General features: G+C 36.7%; 1 long non-coding RNA gene across 1 annotated transcript in view; it reads right to left on the bottom strand.

Annotated features, from left to right (window-relative positions):
- The window catches only part of LOC132127697 (uncharacterized), a 64,431-nt gene extending 57,020 nt beyond the window's left edge, over positions 1-7,411 (bottom strand). The window contains exons 1-2 of the long non-coding RNA XR_009427579.1: positions 7,179-7,411; positions 7,019-7,120 (exon numbers count right to left, since the gene is read on the bottom strand). This is a non-coding gene — a long non-coding RNA (uncharacterized LOC132127697). The remainder of the gene's footprint in view (positions 1-7,018; positions 7,121-7,178) is intronic.
- Between the last annotated feature and the right edge of the window lie 759 nt (positions 7,412-8,170).

Here is an 8,170-nt window from a genome sequence, read left to right as displayed (position 1 = left end):
TATGTATACGTGTGTATATATATATATATATGTATACGTGTGTATATATATATATATATGTATACGTGTGTATATATATATATATATGTATACGTGTGTATATATATATATATATGTATACGTGTGTATATATATATATATATGTATACGTGTGTATATATATATATATATGTATACGTGTGTATATATATATATGTATACGTGTGTATATATATATATGTATACGTGTGTATATATATATATGTATACGTGTGTATATATATATATATGTATACGTGTGTATATATATATATATGTATACGTGTGTATATATATATATATATGTATACGTGTGTATATATATATATATATGTATACGTGTGTATATATATATATATATGTATACGTGTGTATATATATATATATATATGTATACGTGTGTATATATATATATATATATGTATACGTGTGTATATATATATATATATATGTATACGTGTGTATATATATATATGTATACGTGTGTATATATATATATGTATACGTGTGTATATGTGTATATATATATGTGTGTATATGTATGTATATATATATATATGTGTGTGTGTGTGTGTGTGTATATGTGTATATGTATGTATATATGTGTATATATATTGTAGGAGAAGGCACGAATGCCGTGACCGCTATTACACCAACCCCAGAGGAGACAGACACGACCAAATATGGTCAAGCACTTCTTCCGGAGGAACCGACCTGCAACATCGCAGCTCCCGACCAGGAAGCAGACGACCTGACTCTACTCCTGCACGAGCTGGAGTTATTGGGGAAAGACAGCAGCCCATGAAGCAAGCTTGAAGATACACTTTACATTTAGCTGCTTCAAACACATTAGCCTGCTTCAGCAGTAAAATAGACTATATATACTGATAGTCTTTTGCTTTTAATTCGCTCTTCTCCCAGATCAACGTATTTTACACCAGCAGTTAAGATATTGGGAAAGCTTATCGCTTGACTAGCTATTGATAGAAACATATAACTCTTATATTCACTTGATTAAAATTTTGCTGTATTAATTTACTTAATAAAATATTAAGAAATATACTCAATTGTTGCTTTATCATTTGAACTACGAGGAATACTTCCATCTATCAAACCTGGGCTACAAGGATAAGGTGAGAAATCATTTTTATGATTTAATAGAGTTATCAGAAGTACGAGGTTAATCTATATACATGGTATTCAAGTAGCAAACTCAAACAACTGCAAGTAGACAGCAATTTAGCTGGTGATCTCTCAACTGTTCATCAGTCTTCTACTAAGAGATATATAAGAAAGGATCCCAAAGGGATCTAAATTATATACACTCTCTCCACAATACAGTACGTCCCCACAACGTAACTTTGTGACGTTTCCAGTAAGTAAAGCATTCAGCATTCAGCCCCATACAGAAGCACATAGATTGAAATATATTAATAATAAATAAATTTCCATATATTTAAATATCTATATCATTCTGTAAGCATCCAGGGTCAAAACATTATGCACAAATATGCAATTCTTATAGGCACTCAGTATATTGCATTTAAATATTTAAGAGCCGTCTTTAACCATGCACACAATTCATCAACTAATCACATGCTCCCACAATAATACATCAGCTAATTACTCCCTTAACCAAACCACTCCAAATAATTAATTGAAAATCATATGCAATATCTTATGAACAGTTGTATTATAGTTTAGTTTAATGAATCTCTGTCTTCACAAACTACCCTGAAATACAATTCAAACATTAACAATGATTGTTATAATGTGATGTAAGGCTCTTACATTCGTAATGCTCATTTTGGAAATATAGTTATATCAGTAATATGCAGCATGCACGATACAAGGAAGTGGTCAGTAACATCATCACTTTGAGGTATGATATCTATATCAGTAAGGCTACTTTAAGAAAAAATAAAATGAATAAATTGTGTTATGCATTCAAATAGTTAGACATGCTTAAACACAGAATTTGGTAACAATAAAAATAATAATAATAATATGGTAAGAAAAAATAAAACATTTCAGAGGGCTCTATACATGTATTTTTTTTCTTTTTCTTAAACTTTTAATAAATTGATGTGAAAATGTATATACTATTAAAAAAAGAGTTGAGAAAATTTAAATGGGGATTTTTTTTATTAAAGTGGAAACCAGTTTACTAAATAAAAAAAACTTGACTGACTGCTACTTTAAAGGGATATTATTTGTGTTGTTTATTTTTATGTACAATATATAGTTTTTTACTTCCCTGTCAGATGAGTTTGTGGCAAAAACTTTTGCAATATTTATATGTTGTTTATACCTGAATTAAATGTATTAAAATAAATGTTTTATTTCATAAAGTAGAATTTGATTTCAAAATGTACCCACATTTCTTGCATTTTGTGTTTTTCAATTGAATAAAAGACACATTTTCCATATATATTTTATCATTGAGGATTTCTTTAAAAAAGAAAATGTTACATCTCGTCTCGTGAACCCAGTCTCGTGTCTCGTCCAGGGTTCATACAGGTTTCTTCAAGTTAAATTCAAGTCTTTTTAAGACCTTTTTGAGACCATTTATATTAAAAATTATACCTATTTCATGTCCCTACCAGCAAAGAAAAATGAAATCCTTTAACTTATGTTCATTTATTTTTCAAATGTGGAATGGGTAAAAGATAAGCCAAGCAGGTGTGAAAAATAAAAACATTTCAGTAGGGCACAAGAAAGTTTGCCAAACAATGTTAAGTTGTTTTTTAACATTAGCTAGCTACTTATTCCATGCTGGGCATATGGGGAACTGAGAGACCCTTGAACAATAAACATCGAAAATCAGAACTCAACAATAAATTTTATTAAGAAACACAGTCAACTGCTTAGCTCTTCACTCAGGGCAGCAATCTCTTGATCAAGGACAGCCAGTTCCGTCAACTTCTCCTTATGGCCTCTCCGCAGGAGGTTGGACCTGGAGATCAGGTCAGCCATCTTGCTTCCTACCTTCCTTTCAGCCTCCTCAGCCAGCCTGTCCACATCCCTAGCCAGACCCTCACACACCTCTTGTATGCGTCTCCTCTTCACCTTTAGCTCCTGAAGACAGTCCTCTGCCTCTTTCCTCCTAAGAGCCTGGGATTTTGCCTCCCTTTTCTTTCTCTCGGTCTCAAGATGGGCACGATATCTGGTCCTAGCTCTTGCTACACTCTCGAGTAGCACTTTACTAAGTGGAACCTAGGTATAGGATTGGGAAAAGAGAACCAGAGTCAGTGACAAACTCAAGAAGCCAAATATGTTGATTCTGTCAACTTTTAAGTCAAAAGCATTTTACTTGTCCAGGCAGGGGTCATTCTTACCTGGGTAACACCTCCGTGTTGTGTGATATAATCACACCCCAGCCTCCGTGTGACCACAGTGTCCTCTTGAATATTGTCTGACTCCACCTCTTTGTTGATAGAGAATCCATGTTCAACTGTAGCTTGGCCCTGGGAAAGGATAAGCAGCTTCTTGCAGAAGCCCCACAGCTCTGGATAAGGTTCCATGGCACTCCTCAGGAAGATGTCCAGCCTCTTCTGCATGGGAAGTCCTCACTCCGGCTCTCCAAGGATAGGAAACTGTCCAAGTGCTGCAGTATGACATCCCCTATGACAAAACAGATGAGAAAATATGTGGGGAAAAAAATAATAATAATTAGGCTATAGGGCATTACCAGCCAATCAGGTTTAGGATAAATTCATGTATAGCCTATGATTTGCCTTTCTTATTCCTATCCGCAGAAGAATCCGTTAGCTGTTTGTCCTGGAGAAACCTCTGAACCAGTTTTAACCCGAAGAGGGCACCACACTAATGGTTTTTGGTAGAAAATGTACTAAAATGTACTAAAATACCAAAAAAAAATTACCAGACATGTAGACATCACTATTAGACACTTATTCATACAGTTTATCAGCAAAGAAAAATGATTTGGGGGTGAGTTGCACTTTAAGTAAATTATTACCATCATCAACTCAGTCAGGTCCTTCAGAAGGAATGGAAGCACAGGCTCATATGTCTGATATTTTTTCAGGAAGGGAGTGAAGGTCCTGGCGAGTGCCGTGTAAAAATGCAATTTGGCCAAGATGAGTGGATCCTTCATGGCTGCTGCAACTGTGTCATAAGATGTTGACAGAGAGAGGCAGACAGAGAGGCAGGACATTTCAACTTAGCCATATATTACAAAAACTATGACAAGGCCACTATGACTTGGTTACTGTGATGTAATCCTCTCTCCTGGCGGGCACATTGAGGAAGAATGTGTGCATTGCTTTCAGCAACTTGTCTAGCTGCCATGCAGTGAACCCACACTTGAATGCATTGTGTAGCGTGTGTAGGCCACAGCTCCCCACACAAATGAGCTGAGCACCTGAAGAATCCATTGCAAAACTTAATATTAGAAACCAAATTAATATTTTGTATCACATGGAGATTGTTTTGTTACCGCAAATGTTGCACCCATGAATAAATTTTTGCTCTGTAGCACTACGAGATTGTTTGTTCAATGTAAAGTGCACTACAAATAAAATGCATTATTACAATTATTAATAGATCACATTCACACTCACCCACAAAACAGTAATAGTATTCTAAACTTCTCACCTCCATACTGTTCAGCGTGATCTTTCTGGAAAAGGTCGAAGAGTTTCCAATTCACACTGGGCCCATCCATTGAGAGGGACACCAAGTCCCTGAGGTTCAGTCTGTCCATACATTTTTGAAAAAAGGGTTGCATTTGATTATTCAAATAAGAGGACTGGATGAGCACATATTGTTAAGGGAAATAACTAATTAGTCATGTAATATAATATAATAATATGAAAAAAATGTAGAGCCCAGATATCTGGACTGAACCTGTTCCTCGTTCCAGAAGCAGACGTGCACATCCAGCTGTTTGTTTTTCATAGTTTCGTTGAGACTCTCATCAAACATCAGAACAAACGGCTATTTGATGACTTTGGACACCAGTTCTTCTTTGATGTGAATAGCTAAACCAAACTAGGCTATATAAGCTGTTTTGTCTGGACCGCAAGTGAACATTTTGGCGATGTCGGAGTAGGGAACATGCACTTGAAAAGCTCTGAGATACCCTCATTTCCATTGTAGGACTGGTGTTTAGCGATTGTGTTAAGAGTCCACAACCCCTCAGCTTTCATTGTTGGTGTGGACCCAAAAGCTGTGCGATGATCCACTCTAATTGCAGTCATAGCTGGAGGGTCTGCAGCGCTAGCAGCAAGCTGGCTAACATTAGTTCCTGCTGCCGCTTCAGGCACGTTAGCAGCTGGCTGGCTAACATTCGTTGGTTGAAACACGCAGGCGATGGAAGGAGTTTGTTTTTGTCCATTGAGAGCGTTCATGTGCTTGGACGACTTGGCATGAGACTCTAATGCCTTAATTCCCATTGTACCTAGCTGAATCCTTTTTTTGCATATGGTGCAAAAGCCTCAAAAACTTTGTTGTCCACTGGTTTTAACCAATGACGAAAACAGTTTTTATACAGCCACACTTCATAAAATTTACATTTCCCCATAACCTCACAATGAAATTGGTAGCTAGCTAACGTAAAAACAAACGTTAAAAATATAACGGTGTCAGTCAACCTTTCCTGTGGAATGCTGAGATTTTAGTTGATTTTTCGCGCTTATCCTTTGCTTGTTGCTTGAGGTCTGTGTTGTGTGTTGTGTTTCAGTCTATGGTTGGGGTTCTGTAGCACGTGATCATCATTTACTGAAGGCATCACGTGTTCACAGTATTTTGTACTGTGACTCGGGGCTGCGTTGCGTTCTCAAATATTGGCTCCGCCACTTTTTATTTATACTACGTCATTTAATCAAAATAATCGTGGTTGACAAATGAAACTTTTGAGGAAAAATACAATACGGAGAAGTTACATACAGCAAAAATTTTAAGACCCAGTCATCAAAATTCAAGACTTTTTAAAGTCTTTGTAAGGTATTATTTCCAAATTAATAAATTCAATGCTTTTAAGGCTTTTTAAGACCACGCGGGAAACCTGTCGTCTCGTCTTGTGGGATAAGTGTCTCGTCACACCCCTAGTAGCCAGACCAAGCAATACAATAGACATCTTTTGCATATGTGACAGTGTAACATTAAGCATAAGTTTTTCGAATGAGTTAAACCTGTCTCCTGTTTTCTGGGTAACATTGAGAATATCACTATATATTGTTGCAACACCTCCTCCACGTCCAGTCTGACAGGGCTCATGCTTATAACAGTAGTTTGGTGGAGTAGACTCATTTAGACCAAAATAATCATTTGGTTTTAGCCAGGTTTCAGTCAAGCAGAGTACATCAAAACTATTTTCTGTGATCATTTCATTTACAATAACTTCTTTGGGTGCGAGTGATCTAATGATTATGAGCCCAAACTTAATTTTTTTTTGTTTATTAATTTAGCATTTTTCTGGTTTAATAACAATCAGATTTCTTTTCTAAAGCCTGCATTGATTGTATATTTTGACATTGACGACCTAAAACTAATATCTGATGATAAAAACTATGACAAAATTTATGCTGCATCTTCGTTAATAAGATTAGACCGGAATATAATATTAATCCGTGTGTGTGTGTGTTTACTGCTGTGTGTGCACTTTGGATGGTGTAAATGCAGAGCACTAATTCCGAGTATGGGTCACCATACTTGGCCACATTTCACATAATTTTTTATCACTTTCCTAATAAAGTACCTATTCGAGTCATTAATATTAACCAACAAAGATGTTAAATAAATATGTAAAGTGAACCTACTGTATCTGAAAAATGAGTTTAACTTGTTTCTCTTTCGTATTTGTCTTATTGTCTTATTCTGCTTCTTTCAAAAATGATAAATTATATATATTATATATGAACAACTATTTTTTTTTTAAGTTTCTCCCTTTTCACAACTGTTAAAGGGATAATTTACCACTTCTATTTAAGTGGGTAGAACAAAAGTCATCATAGCAGTTATTTGAGAATTGGCTTACTAGTCACATGGAGCGAAGTGTCCTGGAGATGTTGTCAGAGAGCAGCTCCGCTCCGACTCTGCTGGGGAGCAGGCCATCACCGCGAAAAAGCCTAGGATGCTCCTGGAAAAGATTCCAAATATTAACAAATAACTGATTTAAAGCAACAAGTCTACTGAACCTTTTGTGTCCTCGTTTATAAGTGGGAACCGTTCCTGACACGATGATCAGGTCTTGATCAGGCTCCTGAAGTCCCTCTTCAGTGTCTCCGTCTGCCGCAGCATGGTGTCGTTAACCCCGAAGTGAAGCACGACCGCTCTGGGGCTCTCTTCACCCTTCAGGATCGCGGGTATCTGTGCAGAAATATCAAGAACACGAGCACTAGGGAAACAGTGAGTGTGCACTTCACCTTCGGCTAACATAGCATGAACGATGGAGTCGATCACAGCGTTGTGTTCTGTCTCGCAAAGTGAAGCAAATCGGGTTCGGGTGGAGATCCTTAAGACTGGAGGCTGCAGAGGGAAGAGGTCGTCGCCCAGGGCCTGGCTCATGTCTTACACTGTGAAATAGAGTGAAGGACATCTGGGAAGATCGCATCCTGGGTACACCGAGCCTGTGCAGAGAACCACACAGAGTAGAGGTGATGGGAGAGTTAGCAGCGTGCTGTATATTTACCCCGGACTTATGAGCATCAACCCCTGAATGTTTCCAGCACAGCTCTCCACTCTCTCAGCTGGGCCTGCTTCTCCACAAGGCCACGGATCTGCTTCTCCACGACCTCCAGCTCCTTATTAGAAATGAAAAAAACTAGAGAATAGGGGAAATGCAGAAAAGAAAAATAGTAAAATGGAAAACATACAAAAAAATCTTAAGATTTTTAGATTTTACAGATGCATGATGATATATTGTAAAAAAATAAATATGAAGTTATTTAATAAGCTTTCTCGAATCACCTGTGTTTTCTATCTCTGTCAGCAGCTTCCATTAGAAATTTTCTAAGTTTCAACCCATTTTTGACTGCATGCAAGTGACGTCACTGATAGACTACAGTGCAGACTTTTGGGTTTAATTAATTAGCTTACTTCGATTTATCTATTGACAAACTATCATCAAAAACATTTACAAAGCTATGAAAACCTTTACGCATAAGATGTGATTAAAAGACCAAATTTT

This window comes from Carassius carassius, chromosome 45, assembly GCF_963082965.1.
Source record: "Carassius carassius chromosome 45, fCarCar2.1, whole genome shotgun sequence".
In the NCBI taxonomy this organism is placed as follows: Eukaryota; Metazoa; Chordata; class Actinopteri; order Cypriniformes; family Cyprinidae; genus Carassius; species Carassius carassius.
The sequence above is the reverse complement of the archived record's forward strand: the minus strand, read 5'-3'. Positions and strand labels throughout refer to the sequence as shown.